The following is a 24027-nucleotide window of genomic DNA, read 5'->3' on the forward strand; positions in this document are numbered from 1 at the left end:
GGCTAAAGAACACAAGGAATGGACATTAGACCAGTGGAAATCTGTGCTTTGGTCAAATGAGTTCATATTTGAGATCTTTGGTTCCAACCACCATGTCTTTGTGGAACGCAGAAAAGGTGAACGGATGAACTCTACATGCCTGGTTCCCACCGTGAAGCATGGAGGAGGAGGTGTGATGGTGTGGGGGTGCTTTGCTGGTGACACTGTTGAGGATTTATTCAAAATTGAAGGCATACTGAACCAGCATGGCTACCACAGCATCTTGCAGCGGCATGCTATTCCATCCGGTTTGCGTTTAGTTGGACCATCATTTATTTTTCAACAGGACCATGACCCCAAACACACCTCCAGGCTGTCTAAGGGCTATTTGACCAAGAAGGAGAGTGATGGCGTGCTACGCCAGATGACCTGGCCTCCACAGTCACCAGACCTGAACACAATCGAGATGGTTTGGGGTGAGCTGGACCGCAGAGTGAAGGCAAAAGGGCCTACAAGTGCTAAGCATCTCTGGGAACTCCTTCAAGATTGTTGGAAAACCATTTCTGGTGACTACCTCTTGAAGCTCATCAAGAGAATGCCAAGAGTGTGCAAACAGTCATCAAAGCAAAAGGTGGCTACTTTGAAGAACCTAGAATATAAGACATATTTTCAGTTGTTTCACACTTTTTTGTTAAGTATATAATTCCACATGTGTTAATTCATAGTTTTGATGCCTTCAATGTGAATGTACAATTTTCATAGTCATGAAAATGCAGAAAAATCTTTAAATGAGAAGGTGTGTCCAAACTTTTGGTCTGTACTGTATATCTATATCCATCTGAACCAACAGTCCTTCTGAGGACTAATCCAGCTGCATTTAATCAGTGCTAGGCAGTGTACGTGGCAGACTGCAGTGTATAATACAGCACAAGAGGGTCCATTGAACGTCCTGTCTGCTGCTGTAATAATTACAGATATTTCTAGACAGTCCCTGATATTAGGGGCCAGGGCAATTTTTTTTTTTTATCTGAAACCTGGTTATTTGCTTAAAAAGCAATCCAGAGTACACCATTTTTCTGCACACTGCAGAATAAATCTTTTCCATATTACAGCAATAAAAATCCAGAAATTTGAACTGAACGTGGAAAATATTGGCCTCCTTTTCAATTCTGTTGCAGTGTGTCGGTGAAGCTATTCACACTAGGTCTCCGTGTAGAATAATATTAGTAAATTACAGGCCTACAATTTAAAGCCGTGGTTCTCTGTCAAACATATCACTGAAAAGACTTAAAAAATCATACATTTCTTGCATTTTCATTCCGTTGCAGTGTGTCGGTGAAGCTATTCACACTACTTCTCCGTGTAGAATATTAGTAAATTACAGGCCTGCTATTTAAAATCGTGATTCTTGGTCAGACATATCACATATAACTGCGTTCCAAAATCAGCCATTTCTCGTGAACGTGGAAAATATTGTCCTCCATTTAAAATGGGCAAGGTACGTGGCAAGGGACGGGGAAGTGGACGTGATGGTGCATGCAGAGGCCAAGGACGTGGCAGTGGGAAAGGTGAAATTGTGCCACAACAAACACCTACATCTTGTCGCTCGACTTTCCTGTCCCAATTACTAGGGGACCGCAGACCACCACTACTGAAGACAGAGCAGTGTGAAAAGGTTATTGGTTGGATAGCAGATAATGCTTCCAGTCACTTGGCCACCACCACCCCCACCCTGTCTTCCACACGGTCAAGTCTCAGTAGCTGTGAGTCTGGACCGCATATTCCTCACCCAGATCCTCCTTCTTCCCACCATGCCAAGTGTAACATCCCTGGCGGCATGCTTGCATGGCTTACCATCTCCCACCATGCAAGACCGCAATCTTACCTTTCAGGCCAGCCTGCACACTTGGCTCCAGTACCTGCTGTTTGTATGTCTCTTGTCTGCAGGCTTAGGGCGTCGGCGCTGTTGCTTCCTGATTCTTAAAGCTACAGTGTGCACAGTCCTAATGCGTCCCCAGCCTATTGCTGTGAGTCACAGGGTACTTAAACCCCCTCCACCCAGTAGGAGGTGCCTGAGCATCACTTTCTTACAGTGTGTTCTGTACAACTGTGAGTTGCCAGGTCCTGTCCTGACTCTAGTCTGTTTCCGCCACCCTGTGGGCTGAGTACCCAGGGCCGCTACCTGTACCTGTGACTTCTAGTCAGTTTCTGCCACCCTGAGGGCTGAGTTCCCAGGCTCGTTCCTGTATTTTGTTCCTGGTTCAGATCCTGTCTGAACAGTGTCCTAGTCAGTTACTTGTTTGTCTCTATCTTCCCTTTTTCCTGCAGTGTCTGAACCCGCACCTAACTCCAACTCGTTGTCTCTGTACTTCTGTTTGTGAGTTTTGTGTCCACTCGCTACTTCTTTGCAAGTACCTTGTGTGTATCTGGTTATGCTCGTTCTGCCTCTGTATCTAACTCCTGTGTTCCAGCTATCTTCTTGTATTTTCCAGTCTGTTGAACAGAGCCCTGTCCTGTCTACCGCATCAGCGGGTTTTGCTTTGCTCTGCTTGCTCACCGCACCTGCAGTTTTGCTCTGCTTTGCTAGTTCACCGCATCTGCGGGTTTTGCTCTGCATTGCTAGTTCACCGCATCTGCGGGTTTTGCTTCTGCTTTGCTTGTTCACCGCATCTGCGATTTTGCTCTGCTTTGCTTGTTCACCGCATCTGCGGTTTTGCTCTGCTTTGCTTGTTCAGCACATCTGCGGGTTTTGCTCTGCTCTGCTTGTCTACCGCACCTGCGGCTTTGTTACTGTATCCCAGTCTGTACAGGTCCCTATCCTGTCTATGTTCCTACCTGCCAGTATCCGCCTGTCTGCATGCCAGCCGTGCCTGCCAGTGCCCACCTGTCTGCATACCAGCTGTGCCTGTCAATATCCACCTGTCTGCATACCAGCCGTGCCTGCCAGTACCCACCAGTCAATATGCCAGTTTAACCTGCCTGTTACTGCATTCCCCGGTGTGGGTCAACAGCTGTGACTGGGGTCTGACCTGGAGTAGCACCTGGTCCCTCTGCTCGGTTCCTCCCTGGTTCACGGAGTCGACTGAAACGCCGTGCGACCTTGGTCGGATCGGGTTGATACTTAGTCACACCCCTCCAGGCACTCCTCGGTTAATGGTACAGTGGGATCACTAATCACGCTCACGCTAGTCAGCCCGGGCGTGTGCGTAACACCAAGTGCCCGGAGAGAACTGATCCCACACTTGGACACTCAGAAGAGCTGTTCACTTTTTCAAGATGGGGTGCAGAGTGAAATTTAATGAGAAAAAAATGAACTTTTTAGAATTTACCAAATGGTTGCAAAGAAACAAAGAGTGAAAAATTTAAAGCGGTCTGAATACTTTCTGTACCAACTGTACATCTCTTGCAAGGGGCATTAGAGTTCCTCCAAATTTTTGGCAGCAGTTTCATTCACTGCATACCCTATAACTGTATAGCAGACTCTCTCCTTTCTAATGGGATTTTGTCGTTACTGTGGCCCTGCTCTATGTGTCTTTAAATTCTTAGTGTTTTTTTTTCTAAAATTGGTCAGCCGTTGGACTCACTGCATACCCTATAACTGTATAGCAGACCCTCTCCTTTCTAATGAGAACATATCATTAGTCTGGCACAGCTCTATGTGTCTTTAAATTGTTAGTGGGGTTTTTCCAAAATTTTGGCAGCCCTTGCAGTCACAGCATGGGCATTACAACTGTAGGAGACCCGCTCCTTTATAATGGAAACATTTTTTTCACTGAGACCCTCCTCTATGTCTCTTCAAAGGGGTATTGGGTTGCATCCAAATTTTTGGCAGCCCTTGCAGTCACTGCATACGCAATAACAGTATAAGAGACCCACTCGTTAATAATGGGAACAACAAAGCATAGTCGTCTGATGGCTCTCTAACAAATCGCGAGGACCGACTGCAGGCCCTTTAAGAACAGTAAGGGCCGCCTGATGGCCCTATACAAATAGGCATTGTGACTTTCAAATTCCCTCCATCATAAATAAAACAAGATGTGTCTGATGATGTGTCACACACCACATGGCCAGATAAGGTTGTAAAATGTTAAAATGACATTTCCCGGTGAATGCATTTGCCTTAAAAAATAACGTAAAAAATAAATAAATAAAAACACAGTGGGATCTTTGTTTAGTATAAAAACCAGACTCGCCAATGTAACCTCAATGTAATCACATTGTTCAGCTCCTACACCTCTCTGAAATGACCACATCAGTCACAAGCTGAAAGCACTGGAGCACTGCCTTGGCCAAGCGGCAACAGGCTGTGCTGAAGGGAACATTCTTAATGCTTAGGTGACAAACCGCCCACCGCTACAGAGTTGTTGAAAGCTGTAACACAGCAGCCTGATCTGTGGCTCTCACCGCTGAACATACAGCCAGGCATGGTCGTGTGTGACAATGGGCAGAACCTGGGGACAGAAAAATGACAGCTGGAGTAAATACGGTTTCCCAAGTCCTTTCACCGAGCTAAAGAATATGGCTGTGGTGAAATTCAACTCTCACCGACAAGCTGTGGACTGGCTCCGTACTGTCCCTGGCCACATTCACTTGTCCATGTGTTTGTGGTTAGGCGGTCCTTCCCAGTAAGGGCACGGTTAATGTTCTGGGACCCGCCCTTGTGGAAGGCAGAGACGATACCGGGAGAAATAATGGCGGCTGGGGACTAAGTATGGACACCCGGCTGCCGCCATGAGGTTGTGAAAAGCTTCCGCCTCCACGAGCCTAATACGGCACCTTTTGAAGTACAAGCAGCTGCCCAGAAATCTGGCAGTTTACTATTGCAGCCTGTGGGTGGGTGGCTGGCTGCATACTTGCGCTTGCATTCCAAGTAACAGAAAACTAAGCAAATGGTGGCCTCTATCATCATCATGGCCTCACCTCGGCACTATGAACTCTCCTGAAGGAGAAGCCAGGGCCCACCAGACGACTCTCCGGTTCTCTAGTGGGCCCTTCGAACCTTGCCGAGAAGCAGCCCTGGATTAAAAAAAGTGTGTGGGTGTGGGAAGGTTCCCAGACACTTTATGGCTGCTTTTTTAATGTGGATTGGACGTGCTTAGGCATGTTATTTCTCAAACCGCATTGCAGATCAGGCCATTGCCCAACTCTGTAGTCATGAAATTAAAGGCGCAAAGAAAGATGTTTGTGTATCGAAGCACCACCGACAAGTGCGAGCTGATGTTGGACGGGCTGCCATTGCTCATGCAACAAGCTGCATTAGAGGACTTCCTAGGAGAAATGACAGCTTGAGTAGATACAGTTTCCCAAGTCCTTTCACTGAGCTAAAGAATATGGCTATGGTGAAATACAACTCTCACCGACAAGCTGTGGCCTGGTTCCGTACTGTCCCTGGCCATATTCACTTGTACACGTGTTTGTGGTTAGGCAGTCCTGCCCAGTAAGTGCACTGGGGAGGGCACAGGTAATATTCTGGGACCCGCGCTTGTGGAAGGAGGAGACTATAACGGGAGTTACAGTGGCGGCTGGGGACCGAGTATGGACACCCGGCCGCCATGAGGTTGTGGACAGCTTCCACCTCCACGAGCCTAAAAGGCCACATTTCAAGTGCAAGCAGCTGTCAAAAATTTAGCAGTATAGTATTGCAGCCTGTGGGTGGGTGGCTGGCTGCATACTTGCGCTTGCATTCCAAGGAATGGGGTAGGGACAACTGAACGCTGCGCTGGAACAAGGACGTGGATGGTGACTGCTGCAAGTCTGCAATGACAGGTGCATGGCAGGAGGCATCTTTGCATGCGCCAAGGATCACTTATGATGGGCACACTTTTAGGCAGTGACCTGGGAGTCAGAGATGCTAACAGGGGTCTTCCCCATGCTGTTCCCATGTATTTTCAGCACTATATGCATGTGTCTGATGATGGGTCACACACCACATGGCCAGATAAGGTAGTAAAAAGTGCAAAAATGCATCAGAAAGGCACCCGGGCATCCGAAATGCTTCCAGGGGTCTTCCCCATGCTGATCCTATGTCATTTGAGCACTGTTCCCATCGATTTGGGTAATTTTTAGGTCCTCGGCAGACCGCTGGGGGGAGCCGCCGGAAAAATGCTCGAGTTTCCCATAGACTTACATTGGGCTCGTTACTCGGTCCGAGCACTCAAGCATTCCAATTTGCTCGACTCGAACAACGAGTACCCGAGCATTTTAGTGCTTGCTCATCACTAGTGTAGCTCTATTCTTTCTATTCTAAATTGTCGGGTACTGCTGTATGGTAACTGTATGCATCTGATGAATTGCCGGCTTTTAAGGAGACGGGTGTGTGAAAATCGGACGGCACTCGCATGGTCCGAGTGCTGTGCGATTTTTTTCACGCACCCATTGACTTGCATTGGCGAGTCTCCTCTGAGATACGTGTCAGATCGCAGCATGCTGCAATTTTTTTCTCAGTCCGATTTCAGGTGAGAAAAAAAATCGCAGATGAGATGTCACTCATTAATTAACATTGGTCCGAGTGCAATCCTATGCTTTACTGGATTGCACTCGTCCGCTTTTCTCACAAGTATGAGCCCTAGCAGGGGAAACCAATTCTTCTTGGGCCAGTAAGGCGATATCATGACTAGAGTCGTTTGTTCCTGTCTGACTTTTCTCAAAACTCTCGAGATAAGTGGGATTGGTGGAAAGGCGTACAGAAGACTTACTCCCCAGGGCTGAAAGAGATCGTCCACTCATTCTGGATTGTCCTTCGGGTTCATGGAGAAAAAACGCCAACGTTTCCTGTTTTTTTCTGGTTGTGAATAAGTCTATACAGGGTGTGCCCCATCTCTGGACTATTCGCTGGAAGATCTCTGGGTTCAATTCCCATTCGGAGGACCAGATTTCCTTGCTGCTGAGGTAATCTGCTACCGTGTTTTCGGTTCCTTTGAGATTGACAGCTGTCACCGAAAGAACATTTTCGTCTGCCCACCGGAAAATCTGTGCCGCTAAAAGTTGTAACCATTTCCTTGGGCCTCTATGTCAGCAAAGGAAGGAGAAGGTGGTACTGTTGTCTGAGAATATCTTTATGTGACTTCCCCTGACCAGATCCAGGCATTGTTGGAAGTTTCCCAGACCGCTTTTAATTCTTTGAAATTTTAAGATTTTTTTTTTTGCACTTCAGGAGACCATGAGCCTTGTAGATACCTGCCTTCCACATTCACGCCCCATCCTTTCTGACTGGCGTCTGTAGTGATTCGAATAGAGGGAAGGAGGATCCAATCTACTCCCTTTCTTAGTTTGACGGGGCTGTCCACCAAGAAAGGGAAGTGTTTAGCTCTGTTGACAGTCTCATCTTTTTGTCCAGTCGGGATGACCGTTTGTTCCAGATCGACAGGACTGACTTCTGTAAGGGCCTTGAATGGGCCTAGGCCCATCTTTCGCTGGAAATACAAGACATCATTAGACCTAGGATTCGCATGGCGTACCTGATTATCGTGGAATTCTTCCTCTGGAAATTTCAGATTTTGAGACTGATTTCTTCCTGCTTTATTATAGGCAGGGAGGAATTTTGAAGATGAGAATTCAAAAGCACCCCTAGGAATACTTTTCCGGTGCTTGGCTGGAGATTTGATTTCTCCCAGTTGATACCCCATCCTAGGGATACTAATGTCCCGAATGCATGTTTCTGTTGTTGAAGTAGAAGAGACTCTGATTCGGCCACTAAAAGCATATCTCCCAGTTGATACCCCATCCTAGGGATACTAATGTCCCGAATGCATGTTTCTGTTGTTGAAGTAGAAGAGACTCCGATTTGGCCACTAAAAGCATATCGTTCAGGAAGGGAATTATGATTTTTAGAAAGGCTGCCACCTCCGTCATTACTTTTGTAAAGATTAGTGGAGCAGATGCCGAATGGCAGGCAGGTGAACTGGAAATGATATACCCTGTTTCCTTGTTCTAGGGCGAACCTCAGATATTGTTGATGGCTTGGATGGACAGGAACATGATAGTATGCATCCCTCAGATCTAGGGTGCACATTATGGAGTCTTTTTCTATTAATGGGATGCTGGAGCTTATTGTCTCCATCTTGAACCTCCTGTATTCTACCCAATGATTTAGGGGTTTTAGATTCATCACCGTACCGCATTTGCCCAAAGGTTTTATTATTGTAAAGAGGTAGGACTAGTGCCCCGTACCTAGATCTGAAAGAGGTACTTGTTTGACCGTATCTAGAGATTCTAGGGATATTATATCCTGCCAGAGGTTTTCTGAGGCCACGGAAGATTGAGGGTGGGTAATCTGAAAACGGTATGGGGGAGGGTGGGAAAAATCTATTTTGTACCCCTCCCTTTTGGTCCGTAAGATCCATTGGTTTTCTGTTATGGTCTGCTATTTTTCCTTAAGAAAACAGAGCCTCCACCCAACCCCTATGGTGTCAGAGTCTATTCGAGGGACCAGAGGAAAACTGGGCTGCACAATCTCCCCCCCCCCTCCATCTACCCGATTTACCCTTGGCCCTATAGTCTCGTCTAGGGGATTTACGAAAGGGCTGGTATTTCCTTGCTTTATCTTCCAGAAAACCCTTTTTCTTGTCTGATGCCCTTTCAAGGATTTCGTCCAGGACAGGACTAAAGACCCGAGAACCGGAAAAGGGGATGGAGCAGAGTTTGTTTTTAGAATTGCTGTCCCCTGACCATGTTTTAAGCCAAATCGCGCGTCTGGCTGAGTTAGAGAGCATGCTACTCCTAGATGCGAACTTGACTGATTTCGCAATTGCGTCGGCCACAAATTGCAGGGAGTCTGACATTATTTCTCTAGGGGTATTGGGTGTAATCTGATCTGCAAGCTCATCTATCCAGGGGAACATTGATCTAGCTACAGAGGTAGCAGAGGTACAGTACAGACCAAAAGTTTGGACACACATTCTCATTTAAAGATTTTTTTGTATTTTCATGACTATGACATCAAAGCAAAAGGTGGCTACTTTGAAGAACCTAGAATATCAGACATATTTTCAGTTGTTTCACACTTTTTTGTTAAGTATATAATTCCACATGTGTTAATTCATAGTTTTGATGCCTTCAGTGTGAATGTGCAATTTTCATAGTCATGAAAATACAGAAAAATCTTTAAATGAGAAGGTGTGTCCAAACTTTTGGTCTGTACTGTAACTGCAATATTGTTTTTTATAATTGCTGCGGCAGATTCCAAGCATCTCTTTAGCATACTCTGCCTTTCTGTCCATTGCGTCCTTCAGACAAGAGGAGTCTTTAAAGGGAATGGACGTTTTTCTAGCAACTTTTGCAATGGGAATATCTACTTTGGGAATTTCTTCCCATAATTTAATTTCATCCGGGTCTAATGGAAGCCTGGCTTTAAAGTCTCTTGGGATGACGAGTCTTTTCTCCGTGTCTTCCCACTCTTCCAAAATTATAGCTCTTACGTGTTCATTAACTAGAAATACCCTATTTCTTTGCGTTCTCAGACCTGAAAACATTTCATCCTGCCTAGAATGGGATATGTGTGTGTTCTCTAGTTTCATACTATGTCTCACTGATTTAAATAAATCATCCGTATGTTCAGCTATATATTTTTTCCTTTCCTCTGAAGGTAACTGGGAAAACATCTCCTCCTCCCCTTCCAGACCCTGTTCCGACGCTGAGCATAGATCTTCTCCTTCCTCAGTTGACTCCTCTATTTCCCACCTAAGTCTCTTATGGCGGGAGGAGTGCTGAACGGTGTGGGGCACCTGGAGCGCTTGGGAGGGTAAGAGGTTAGAAACTGTGTTTTGAACCTCTTCTCGGATCATGGAACGCATGTCCGTTAGAAATGATGTCTTTTCCTCTCTGAGAATTTTGGTAATACATTCTTTGCATAACTGTTTTTTGTAGGAATCCTGCAGCTTAGAGTTACAGGATAAGCATTTCTGGGATTTCTTAGAAGAGAAAGATCCGGTTACCTGGTTCCTCTATCCTACATTTAAAGGAGACACGGGAATTTGTATTTTAAACCCATTCTACTGTGGATCAGGAGATTAAAGCAGATATAAACCTGGGCCTATACTCACACTACCCAGGGACTCTGCTGGAGCTTCTGACCGTGGAGGATTGGAATCCAATGTGTCAGAAGGTGTGTGTATGCAAGTGTACCCTCTATAGGGTCTTACCTGGTCAAGGTGGTGTGAGGCACGCCCCCTTCATCAACCGCTACTATCTCTGCAGGGATGTTCGCCTTGCTACCCAGCCCAAATGGCTGAAACCGGACAGCGACCTGTAAAAGCCAGCGTGCGTTCCAGCCTGGAACGCACGTGTCATCATAACGCGCCCTGGACGTAATATTTACCCCCGGGGCGCCTGTGTAGGTCAGATTCCGGAAGACTTGATGCTCCACCTCCAGAGAGCGCGTGCCAGCAGGAAGTTTGGCTGGCAGACATGGTGTGCGCTCCACTCTGGAATGCACGCAGGTACCGGGGAAATCTGGCGGCGGGCAGAGGCGTGAAGCCGAGAGCCCTCTGTCCGAGGGATATGGCTTAGTCGGGAGTTCCCTCCACCAACTCAGCTGAGGGACCCCCGCCCAGTGGGGTGTCAGCATGGAGCCTCTTGACAGGGGGGAGGGGAGCAATCGATCTCCCCGATCCCCCCGATGCACAGGTACCTTTGATCATCTTCTTTAGACCTTTTCTGCTGCGTCCTGTACCCCCTATCGTAATGTCATGATGGACGACCTGGTAAATTAAAAATAGTAATGCGGACATAATATGTCTACAAGAGACAAAACTAGCGAGAGAAAAGCACCCCAAATTCATCCATAAAAATTACCCTCACATCTTCAACACTTTAAATGAAAATAAAAAAGCAGGGATGATTACAATCATAAAAGATTCAGTATCATTTAAGCTAGAATCCGAATATTTCGATACTGAGGGCGGATATCATATTTTGGTATGCTATATCAATAACCACCTATGCACAATAGTAAACACTTATGCTCCAAATAAAAAATGAATTTGGTTCTTGGATAATCTTATAAAAAGAACACAAGAAATAAAAAAGAGATTTCTTAATGTTAGGTGATTTTAATCTAGTGCCCGAAGCAATTTAAAGCCCCCGTGTCACATAGCGAGATCGCTAGCGAGATCGCTGCTGAGTCACGGTTTTGGTGACGCAACAGCGACCTCACCAGATATGTCGCTATGTATGACACTTTGCAGCGATCAGGCCCCTGCTGTGAGGTCGCTGATCGCTGCGAAATGTCCTGGACCATTTTTTAGTCTTTGCCCTCCCGCTGGTCAGCACACATCGCTATGTGTGACCAGCGGGACCAGTGATCAGGCTGGTAACCATAATAAACAGCGGGTTACTAGGGGCACACGCGCACTTAGTAACCCGCTGTTTATCATGGTTACCAGCCTTCTCCTGCTTCAGCAGACTGGTAACCAGGAGCAGGACATCGTGGAAAGATTCTTTCCACGATATCGCTGCTCCCCTGATCGTTGGTGAGCCTGCCTGTTTCACAGCTCACCAGCGATCACATAGCGACGCAGCAACGATCCCTGACAGGTCGTATCGTTGTCGGGATCGCTGTAGCGTCGCTAAGTGTGACGGGGCCTTTAGATTCAACTTTTCTCTCCTGTTCCTCCTACACAACTTTAAAGAAGTGGCTACAAAACAACAAACTTTAGATGTATAAATAAATCATCTATAGAATTTACATACTATTCTGAGGTCCACAAAACATCTTCCCGGATTGACTTAAATCTGACGGATAGATTTACTATTTCTAAATTTAAAAGGATCATAATAAACCCAAAGACCTTCTCTGACCACTCATTGGTTTTAGGAGTGATCTCCCTGGGCCCTCCTAGCTTACTTTGGAAATGCAAATCTTTTTTAATTCAATCCCCTACCTATAAAAGCGAAATCAAAACATTATTGATCTCAGAATATGATACATTCATTAAAACAATGAAGACAAACTACTATACACTATCTAATAAACCCTCAAAATTTATGGCCAATAGACTTAAACATTATAGAACAAAAACTAGGATAAACAAAATTAAAGCACTACATGGCAATACAAAAATCCACCCTAAAGACATAGTGGAATCTTTTGCGGAATTCTACTATAATATATACAATTTAAAAGAAGACCCACTGAATTCTCAACCAACTAAATAATATATTAATACATTTCTTGCCAAAGTAAATCTTCCCGCTATTCCACAGGAATTGTTAAAACAACTAAATGCTCCTATTTCTGAAATGGAAATAATAGATACAATTAAAAAACTGAAACAAAAAAAATCACCAGGCCCAAATTAATTTATTAATGAATATTATATATATTTTTCCTTCCTTCTGGTCCCACATATTGCTTAAATCTTCAATAAGGCTTCAGACACAGGCACCTTTCCACCTGAAATGCTACAAGCCATCATTACTTATACCAAAATCTAAGGGAGACCCGGAACAACTCAACAATTATAGACCGATTTCTTTTATGAATTCAGATATAAAAATCTTTTCAAAAATTTTATCAAACACACTAAAAAAAATTCTCCCTTTAATAGTGAACAATGACCAATTAGGGTTCATAGAAGGACGCCAAACGTCAGATGAAACCAGAAGAACTTTGAACATAATAAAAATTATGAATACATCAAAAATCCCTTCTATACTCATTACGCTCCACGCTGAAAAAGCGTTCGACAGAGTTAACTGGGCTTTTTTAGAATCTACACTAATAAAATTTGGTTTAATTGTCAAATAAACAAAATAATAATGGCACTATACTCAAGCTCCTGAGCAAGAATTTATGCCAACAATCATCTCTCTAAGATCATACCGATTACTAATGGAACCAGACAGGGTTGTCCCCTGTCTCTATTACTTTTGGCCCTTGTTATGGAGCCCTTAGCTGAAATGATTAGATTGAATCCAGCCATAAAAGGGATCCATACTACTAGACGTCAATTCAAAATCAGTCTTTTTGCAGACGACATTTTATTGTCCCTTACAGACCCGTCTGTTTCAATTCAAGAAGTCCATATAGCGTTAGACAAATATGCTAAAGCTTCATACTTCAAGGTCAATGTGGAAAAGTCAAAAATACTCCATTTCTACATAGATACTTCTATAAAAAATAACATAAAAAGTACTTCACACTTTGAATGGGAGGACAAGTCAATTTTGCTCTCTAGAAATCTCAAAACAACTATAGATATGAATATGGAAAAAAATTATTAATACCATAACAAAGGATCTAGACAGCTTTTCCAATCTCGAATTGACCTGGTTAGGAAGAGTAGTTTCCCTTAAAATAATTAGTCTCCCTAAGAACCTATATATTTTTAGGGCTATTCCATTGCCAATACCAACTAAGTATGTCCTCAAGCTGCAATCTATATTAAACCATTTTATTTGCAGACAAAACAGGGAGAGAATTTAAAAAAATACACTGATGAAAAATAATTTAGGGAGGGTTTGGGCCTTCCAAACTTGATATGCTACTACTACTACATTAACCTTATTAAACAAAGCCTAGCATGGCTAAAAACTGACTCACTCTCAGCATGGTTAGATTTGGAGCTAGCACTCAACGATTATCGTCCTCTTTATGAGTTAGTAGTAAAACATATTATTAATCCATCCATTCCGCATCCATCTCATCCCATTTTTTCAGCCCCTATCCTAGCTTGGAAAAAACTGTCAAGACCCAATAAGAAAACCACGAGATTTGAACAGATTAAAAATTTCCCCCTTTCAATTTTTCAAATTTTGAATAAACCTGACGTACCAGCAAATTGGTCTCTTTTAGGGATAAAAAAGGTTGAAGATCTGCAAGACAGGAATAGGTTTGTATCCTTTACGGAACTTAAGCAAAAATATAAATTGCTAAGTAAAGATTTCCTACATCTCCTCCTTATTAGGAAAACAATCCGAGAATTGTTACTAAACAAGCACCACTTATCAGAGGTAATTGGTCAGCTCCTAGGTAACTTAAATAATCATTTTCTTTGGAAAACTAGCAATATTCATGACGTGCTCAACAATGATACAGCTTTTGAAAAAAAGACATCTACATGTGGGCCATTTATATGGATACACATATGTCATGTGACACATCAAACTTATTGAAAATTTCATAAGAAAAACAATGGTGTGCTTGATTTTAACGTAACTTTATTCTTTCGTGAGTTTTTTACAGGTTTATGACCACTTATAAAATGTGTTCAAAGTGCTGCCCATTGTGTTGGATTGTCAATGCAACCCTCTTCTCCCACTCTTGACACACTGATAGCAACACCGCAGAAGAAATGCTAGCACAGGCTTCCAGTATCCGTTGTTTCCGATGCTGCACATCTCCTATCTTCACAGCTTAGACAATTGCCTTCAGATGACCCCAAAGATAAAATGATATGTTGCCCTCTTCATGCATTGAAGATGGCACGTTCCCTGAGTTTTTCCAACAAGATGGTGCACCACCACATTATGGGTGTCAGGTTCGAGCATTCCTACATGAACAGTTTCCTGGAAAGTGGATTGGTCGTCATGGGCCAGTTGAATGGCCACCAAGGTCTCCGGATCTGACCCCTTTAGACTTTTATCTTTTACCCCGGCCGATCATACATTGAAGCCCTATCCTACGGATAGGGCATCAATGTCAAAGTAGTGGACAACTTCTTTAATTACCACGTGAAGTACAAATCTACAGCGAAGATTAACAATTATTTTGATGAATTATATTGTAGGATAAGATCCTGGCGGGTATTCATACCTTGCGGTACTCTAGTATGTAACTTAAAAATCCAAAAAGTTTCTCTAGTTAATACCTTTCTCCTTAAATCCCCACCTCTTACTGGTTTAAAAACTTTCTCTATACCTGAAAACTTGATTGCACTAACATCTCCCCTGTGGATATGGGAGAAATGTTTGGATACCGCTGACATGTTACAAGCTGTGGGATTAATTGCATCTGATAAATCTCTACGAATATGTTTCTTCAGGAGTCCCATAGTATAACCAACATATTGTAATGCGCATTATGTGCATTCTACAAGGTATATGACACCTGCAGTATTGCAATTAATAAACCTAATAATTGCAAATTCTCTATTTGTAACCAAAGACTTAAATTTATTTTTTATTTTCCGCATGCAAACATGCTTTACAAGGGTGATGTCCACATTTCTAAAATCCCTGCAGGGAAAGCCACGTAGATGAGGGAGTTAGCTTACATGTATTAAACAAGTGGGGCGAAAGAAAATTTCCAAAAGTAGGAGCCCTCTTTACTGCATATCTAATTTCATCCTTTTTCAGGATTTCTGCACGCTTGGTATCGTCATTTAACAAAGGTAAGTACTTTTTTATAATATCAACAATAATCGGGAATTGGGAACTGTACTGGGTAGTAAAATATATTTGTCCACATATACGGCATATTTTGATTATCAGTCACTATATGCAGACTCTATTAGAATACCCAGAGTTCCACATAAATATGTAACATGGTTCTGTACACATATACATTAATATCTTATAGGGAAATAAATGTACCGTGGAACCAACCATATTTTAAAGTTACACATAGTACTCAGAGATAAATTTCCTTTAAATCATCAGTCGTAATTGAAAAAAGTTTAAAAATGCACATTTAAAAAATGGGAACAACCACCAGGTGGCACCATAACCCACATGGACCTTACTAACACGGGTCTATTATATATACTATTGGCTAATTCCCCCATTCAAATTAAAAGGGATGAAATAGTCCATAGTTCAAAAGCATAATAGTCCCCCGATACCACAGAGGGATTTATTTAGCAAAACACAGTTACCTGATGTGGGTTAGAGGGCGTCACACACACACTACCCTACGTACATTTCGGCTCGCTTAGCCTTCTTCCAGGGTATGGCCACACTTTGGATCTCATTAAGTAGTACACTGCCACCAATAAAAACAGACACGCACACCTGCTACCCATTATCCCTTATAACGTTAAGAGGGGAGTGTTGTAGGAGGGATGAGGAGGAAAACAGAGAAAACAAAAAAGCAGAAGGGATAGACAGAAGCATAAGGGGAGGGAACATCAAATAGAGGGGGAGGTACCCACTTCAGAATGCTTCACAACATCCTCCACTATTTATTCATTCATCCACACTCCCGTCTGCTTATCCAGGGCAGATACACTATCCTTATATCTAGTAGAGGGCGGGAGGAAGGAGAGGGGCAGGCAGGCCAAACCAGGTGAGGGTAGCCGTTGGTTTTGAGGCCCACGGTGACTTTAAGGGTTTGACTACCCGTGCATGTGAAGGCTGGATTCGGTGGACTGAAGAAATCATGTAAGATTCAAGGCATAGAAAAGTGATTCCCAGCAAAGTGTTATGCAGCACTGACAGGGTGCAGTGAGGCACATATAGGACACTACTGGCCATCCATTGCATCCTGACCTACAGTACAGACCAAAAGTTTGAACACACCTTCTCATTTAAAGATTTTTCTGCATTTTCATGACTATGAAAATTGTACAATCACACTGAAGGCATCAAAACTATGAATTAACACATGTGGAATTATATACTTAACAAAAAAGTGTGAAACAACTGAAAATATGTCTTATATTCTAGGTTCTTGAAAGTAGTCACCTTTTGCTTTGATGACTGCTTTGCACACTCTTGGCATTCTCTTGATGAGCTTCAAGAGGTAGTCACCGGAAATGGTTTTCACTTCACAGGTGTGCCCTGTCAGGTTTAATAAGTGGGATTTCTTGGCTTATAAATGGAGTTGGGACCATCAGTTGTGTTGTGCAGAAGTCAGGTGGATACACAGCTGATAGTCCTTCTGAATAGACTGTTAGAATTTGTATTATGGCAAGAAAAATGCAGCTAAGTAAAGAAAAATGAGTGGCCATCATTACTTTAAGAAATGAAGGTCAGGCAGTTCGAAAAATTGGGCAAACTTTGAATATGTCCCCAAGTGCAGTTGCAAAAACCATCAAGTGCTACAAAGAAACTGGCTCACATGAGGACCGCCCCAGGAAACGAAGACCAAGAGTCACCTCTGCTTCTGAGGATAAGTTTATCCGAGTCACCAGCAGCTCAGATTAGAGACCAGGTCAATGCCACACAGAGTTCTAGCAGCAGACACATCTCTACAACAACTGTTAAGAGGAGACTTTGTGCAGCAGGCCTTCATGGTAAAATAGCTGCTAGGAAAACCACTGTTAAGGACAGGCAACAAGCAGAAGAGACTTGTTTGGGCTAAAGAACACAAGGAATGGACATTAGACCAGTGGAAATCTGTGCTTTGGTCTGATGAGTCCAAATTTGAGATCTTTGGTTCCAACCACCGTGTCTTTGTGCGACGCAGAAAAGGTGAACGGATGGACTCTACATGCCTGGTTCCCACCGTGAAGCATGGAGGATGAGGTGTGATGGTGTGGGGGTGCTTTGCTGGTGACACAGTTGGGGATTTATTCAAAATTGAAGGCATACTGAACCAGCATGGCTACCACAGCATCTTGCAGCTGCATGCTATTACATCCGGTTTGCGTTTAGTTGGACCATCATTTATTTTTCAACAGGACAATGACCCCAAACACACCTCCAGGTTGTGTAAGGGCTATTTGACCAAGAAGGAGAGTGATGGGGTGCTACGCCAGATGACCTGGCCTCCACAGTCACCAGACCTGAACCCAATCGAGATGATTTGGGGTGAGCTGGACCGCCGAGTGAAGGCAAAAGGGCCAACAAGTGCTAAGCATCTCTGGGAACTCCTTCAAGATTGTTGGAAGACCATTACCGGTGACTACCTCTTGAAGCTCATCAAGAGAATGCCAAGAGAGTGCAAAACAGTCATCAAAGCAAAAGGTGGCTACTTTGAAGAACCTAGAATATAAGACATATTTTCAGTTGTTTCACTTTTTTGTTAAGTATATAATTCCACATGTGTTAATTCATAATTTTGATGCCTTCAGTGTGAATATACAATTTTCAAAGTCATAAAAATACAGAAAAATCTTTAAATGAGAAGGTGTGTCCAAACTTTTGGTCTGTACTGTATGTCCAATCATCTCAACCTCCCTCTTGCCACTGGGACTCGATAGACACGGATAAGGAGTGAGGCTGGCCACATGCGCAACTCTTGCTCACTTTAATCAAAGTCAAAAGCAAGTCATGACTTCAATCACCGCTCTTCAAAGTCCTGTAGTGATGGGGGAGTGGTGAAGCAGCAGGTGTGGAATCATTGGAAGCTGTAGTCACGAACCTACATACAGGCGGCCCAGGGCATAGGGTCGCTTTCCAATGGACAGAAGAAGCAGTGGAGTTCGGCAGCCCGCTAGGTGTCTGAGCAACCCTCGTTAGGATCACTTTGCTCACTTCCATTGAGGAAAGAGCTAGAAAAGGTGCCTCAAACATAGTCTGCTTCATCTTGACCTGGACAGCCTATTGTAGCTGGCGGCTATCCCTCATCGCGGTCGACACACAAAGAAAATGATGATACTCAACCTTAGCACATGGAATGTGAAAACTCTGCTAGACAATATCAAAGCAAACAGACTAAAGAGATGGACGGCAACCACGCTTAGCAGATAAGGGCCAACTGACAGAGAGTAATGGTGGATACAAGCTTTTCTGGAGTGGTTGAGGCAGAACTGAACGACGAGAAGCAGGCTTGGGATTTGCTATCAAATGTCCCCTTGTCTGTAAACTTGCCAGCTTTCAGAGGGCATAAACGACCTCCTGATGACACTTTAGCTCCCACTTACAGTACAAACAAGAAGTGTGCTACGCTGAGACTTGCATAAAAGAACAGTGGACAATTATTAAAGATGCTATGTAAAATACTGCTCTGGAGCATCTCGGAAGAGCAGCCTGAAGTAATCAAGATTGGTTCAATGAAAACGATGAAGAAATAAAGGCACTCCTAGAAGAAAAACATCAGCAGTACAAAGTGCATCAAAATGACCCCAGGTCCCTAGACAAGAAGAGTGACTTTATCAGCACAAAAAGAAAGGTACAGATAAAACTACACGAGATGTAGGACAGCTGGTTTAGCAAGAAGGCTGAAGAAATCCAGGGCTATGCAGATAGTCATGACCTCAAACACATCTATGATGCACTAAAGGCTGAATATGGACTCCAATCATCCAACTCCTCAGCTCTCCATAACACGGACGGAACTAAGCTGCTGACAGTAAAGAAACAGATTCTGGAATGGTAGGCTGAGCACTTCAACAGTGTCCTTGATCGCTCTGCCATAACGATTAGGTCATTGCTTGCCTGCCCCAGGTGGAAATCAACAAAATCTCAATATTCTACCCAATGAAGATGAAATCAGAAAGGCAGTAAAACAACTCTCCTGTGACAAACTCTCCTATCACAAAGTGCCAGGATATGATGCTATACCTGCTGAGGTATGACCTCACGACTAGAAGATTCAGCGAACACAAAGGTAGCTGCTTAGTCACGCCCCTCCGGACTAAGTCCTTTCCCTGGCAGAGTAGGTCCACGAACCATGTGCGCCGCCTACAGGCATTACAGCTGCCAGTGAAGTGAAGATCATTGTGGGAGCAACGTTTGTGCCATAAAACACTCTGGACCTGCCGCACCGATACCTGTTGTAGGTTCAGAGCGCTGTATATGACAAATGCTGCTCACATGATGATCTTCAATCTCCAGGTTCTCCACACTGCAGCTCTCCTCCTTTCCCAGCGCTGTAATGACGGGAAGCAATGTAGGTGAAGAGTTCTCTGTGAAATTAAACTAAAAATGCCTGTTCTTAGATTTTCTGAGCTTTTGTTTTTTTCCCCGTTTATGACTCTGCCTTTGTATGATTGTGTCAGAGGGAAAAAAATAACCCCCTCCCCAGTGGAATCTCTGTTAACACCACTTTCGTTGAAGGGGAGATTTGGCTGAAGTGAAAATTTATATATTGGGCACCCTAAATTTCAATAGAACATATCTCCACAATTCAAAAGAGAAAAAAACTGTTGTAATCAACCCCTCTGCCCCTTTTTAGTGATATATACTTATATACAATTTCAACTAAAAATATTATGAAAGGTCCTTTTCAATTTTCAGCAGATCGGTGGATGTCCAGGTCCTGAGACCAGCACCAATTGCTTAATAGACTGATGAGAAAAGTATAGTTTGTGAGGTAGGTGAACAAAACAGAGTATGGATTCAATAGAAAGTCTACAAAATCGAAAACAAAATTGTATGAACCGATGAATAAATAAATATAGAGGCTAATACTTACCTGGGTTATATGTAGGAATCTCCTCTTTACACCACTTATCACCCCTCACACATGTCTCTATATTAATAATATGGGTCAGATCTTCACCCTGAAACAAATATTGTAAAAGTCACAGACAGATGGAGAAGTCCCATCTATGATCAGCTCTAATCCTGCCATCTCCATCGTTCTCATTACACAAGTATAAAACATATAATACTGGTGGATAAAACAAGACTGAGCACAAGACCTTCACAGCCGTCTACACATCATAGGTGAGATCTCATAACACCTTCTCTCCATCTACCTGATGATCCTGAGGAACACTGGGATCTTCTTGTTTACAGTCCCGTGGAAGAAGAGGACGGGGACATCTCTCTGGTGTTGTCCTCTTACTGGATAGAACTGGAGGAAAAACATACAGGGACTGAATTCATTCTTTACATACAGGTAATTATAGTTGTGTATTTAGTCCTGTCTATTACCTGGTGATGTGAGGGGCTGGGGAACCTCCATCATGACGTCCGTGAACAGATCTTTGTGTCCTTCTAAATACTCCCACTCCTCCATGGAGAGATAGATGGCGACATCTTGACACCTTATAGAAACCTGTCACATGCAATGATACCGTCATCCCCCTGATCCCTTCATAGCATAACTGTAAATGTCCCAGCATTCCCAGCAGTATCACCTCTCCAGTCAGCAGCTCAATCATCTTGTAGGTGAGTTCTAGGATCTTCTGGTCATTGATGTCCTCATGTATCAGGGGGTGAGGTGGAGGCCCTGTGATTGGGCTTAAGGGTCTTCCCCATCCCTCAGACACAGGATCCTGACAGCGCTCACTAGAGGTTTTCTTCACTACTGTGTAATCCTGGTTATGGAGAGACACATTAATAAATCTCACTACAGACATTTCCAGAGTCCTCACCTCTCCAGTTCTGTCCATCTGTTATTCCCATAGATAAGAATGATGTAATGTGACGTCATCAGAATCTCTCACCTCTCCAGTAAGCCGGAAGATGATCTCTAGGGTGAGGTGTAATATCCTCTCCACAATCATGTGTCTGTTCCTTTCCATCCTTGATGGGTAAAAATTCTCTTATACAGAAAATCTCCAATGAGAGGATCCGATATTGTAGGACCTAATTGGGGAGAAGATGAGCTGATGTTAGATCATAAAGAATCCCACGTAACAATACAATTACTGAAGACTTTATATCCAATCACCGACCACAGAAATTATGCTGACATGTATGACACTTGACTATTTTATAAGAGGTTACCTGTGTTTTTTTTTTAATGTTCACCAATAAGGCCGTGGTTTCAGATGTTTTTGGCTGTTTTATCAACTGCAACTTTTTTAAAAAATTCACAAAATTTGTCACAAATTTACTCCAGTTCACTCCTGAGCTTTTTTATGTATCCCAGATATTTTGGTGCAAATGTTGTGCCATTTAGCAAAACTTGAGACTTTTTACCCTAAGAGCATTTTTATTTTACCGGAGCTAGCTCTTATCCCTCATGGTTAACTAAAGTAAACCCCACTCTCAGTCTTCGACCATGACATTTGAATGGTGCAATACTGGTGGGGCATATTGTTCCTTCCAGTTGATACAAATGTAGCACCCTGAGGATTCGGCTGCTACAGGGGTATTGCACCTCAACCCAGAGGTGTGATATTCCACTCCCGGGTAAGGATGGAGAGTGGAACTGAGCTCGGTAGGCTGCATGCACTACACACATCCCATTTCCGAGGAGCAGACCGACGGTACTCCCACTTAGAAATGTGCAGGTACGACCGAGTCTGTTCCTGGCTGGAGTGGGAGGGGGGTGGTACATCCCAAGTAGTGTAGGGGCAGATAGGGGGAGCAGCCTGGGTAAAGATAGGAGCTCATTGGGTGCTGGTCACCTGAGCTCACACATAGAGGGTGTATATAAGGTGGGCACCAACTAAGAACAGGGTCAGATGCAGAGAACAAGTCAGCAAGCAGAGGAAGAGGAGAAGAGAGAGACCCAGAGTGAGAGAGGAGAAGAGAGAGAGAGACCCAGAGGGGAAAACAGCAGAAAAGGACTCCAAGATCCCAACTTAAATCCCCGGGTGAAGAGTCGGCACAGGGTACCGGAACCCAAGCTGGTGGGGGCAGAAAACACACCCTAGCCAGAGACCGGAGACCGTGGGCAGCGTTTGCCACGGTCACCCATCACATCCACCCCGAAGGCACACCACATGAAGGGTCAGGGAACCCAGGGCCAAGGGTGTCCCAACAGAAGGCCCGAGGGAGCTGGACCTAGGTGGATCACTGGTGGGGACGGCCAGAGAACGGGACAGAAGGAGAGCTCAGGGCCACGCTCCGGACTTGTTTGGGGGTTGGCTGGATCCAGGACCTGGTGGACGCAGCACGGCTCGGGTGGTCACTCGAAGCTGGAGTGACCAGTACAACATCTGCAGTAAGTAAACACCCTTAACTGCACAACCCGACTCTGTCTTCATTGCCGTCTGCACTGCACCACCACAACCCCCATCCTCTGCACCTGTCCCCCCTGAGGCTATACCCCTCCCGTTGGGGGTTATCTCACCAAGCTGCGCACCCATCACCAGCCTCAGCGGACCCTGCTGCAGCGGCGGCCACAGTGACCGCAACACAACGGGTGGCGTAGTCGACACAAAAGAACTCTTAATAACATCTGTAGGACTGCCACATAACACTGAGCTTGACGCCCTGGGCACGGGCCGGGTCACAGCCGCTCGGAGACTACAACCCCCCCCATCTGATCCGGTGCCGGGTATTCCCCTCAAAAAGGAATATGTCCCAGGGGGCGCGTCAACTTTGGCGTAGTCGGCAGGATTACTTGCCCACAACACCCGGGTACTGCGTGCCTGAAGAAAAGAACGAGTTTACCTCAAAAAGAAGTCTCCCGCCGGTTCCGGAGGGTCCCCGCCATCGGACTCCATCACAGATCGATTCCTGCCGGTTGTCCGCCATTTCCAGCTTGTTCCCGCCATCTGCAGAGTTTCCCGCCACTGGGCGACGATTCCCGCCATTTCCAAAGGTTTCCCGCCTTGGAAGAGCGGACGCCATTATGGGCGTGCCAAAGGAGGGCAGGAGGCCGCCTCCCATCGTGGGCCAGGACAGAAAATGGCGCCAAAAGTGGAAACCGCCCCCACCAACAGAGACTGTGATGCTGGAGGTGTCTGTCAGCGTGAAAGAACTGCCCCTGGAGCTGACAGTCACCGAGTTGCCCCGGGACCGCCCTCTAAGTGGGAGGAGACGAAAGAAAAGAACGAAGATGGGTGCCGCCTGGAGCAGTCTGGAGCGAGCGCACCCGGAGGCAAGAAGTCTAACGAGGAGTAGCGGAGGAGCTTACCCGGATATGGAGAGAAAGCAGAACAGCACCGGCCCGCTGGCCAGGAGTCTGCTAGAGACCGAGGAAGGAGAGCAGAGCAGCACCAGCCCGCTGGCCAGGAGCCTGCTGGAAGAAGAGCAGAGCAGCACCGACCCGTTGGTCAGGAGCCTGCTAGACACCACGACCCCACTAGGCCTAGTGGAGGTCCTAGCACAGCTCCCCCGAGACCGGGAGTGTGCACAGACCGCCCTGGAGGGCCTCGCACGGAGGATGGCCCGGGTACAGCGCGAGATATTGGCGGAATGGAGCCGGGAGATGGCCCAGCAAGCTGAGACCAGTCAACGGAGCACGCTACCCTGGAAGAGGAAACAGACCGCCTCTGAGGATGGCGCGGGAGGACCAAAGTACGGAGACGGCGCCGAGAAGGGAGCCGAACGCATGGAGGCAGGTACAGGGGACGCCTATACCCCAAGCCGGGAAACCGCCCA

At 44.9% G+C, this 24027-nt stretch overlaps 1 protein-coding gene and 1 pseudogene across 1 annotated transcript in view; both read right to left on the minus strand.

Moving 5' to 3' along the window:
- The window catches only part of LOC141270494 (uncharacterized), a 342259-nt gene that overhangs the window by 312891 nt on the left and 5341 nt on the right, over nt 1–24027 (minus strand). The window lies entirely within an intron of this gene.
- Nucleotides 1–24027, minus strand: part of LOC141270588 (uncharacterized) — a 176161-nt pseudogene that overhangs the window by 146751 nt on the left and 5383 nt on the right.

This window comes from Phyllobates terribilis, unplaced genomic scaffold (assembly GCF_046119375.1).
Source record: "Phyllobates terribilis strain yellow unplaced genomic scaffold, ASM4611937v1 Scaffold_5__5_contigs__length_657084704, whole genome shotgun sequence".
Classification (NCBI taxonomy): Eukaryota; Metazoa; Chordata; class Amphibia; order Anura; family Dendrobatidae; genus Phyllobates; species Phyllobates terribilis.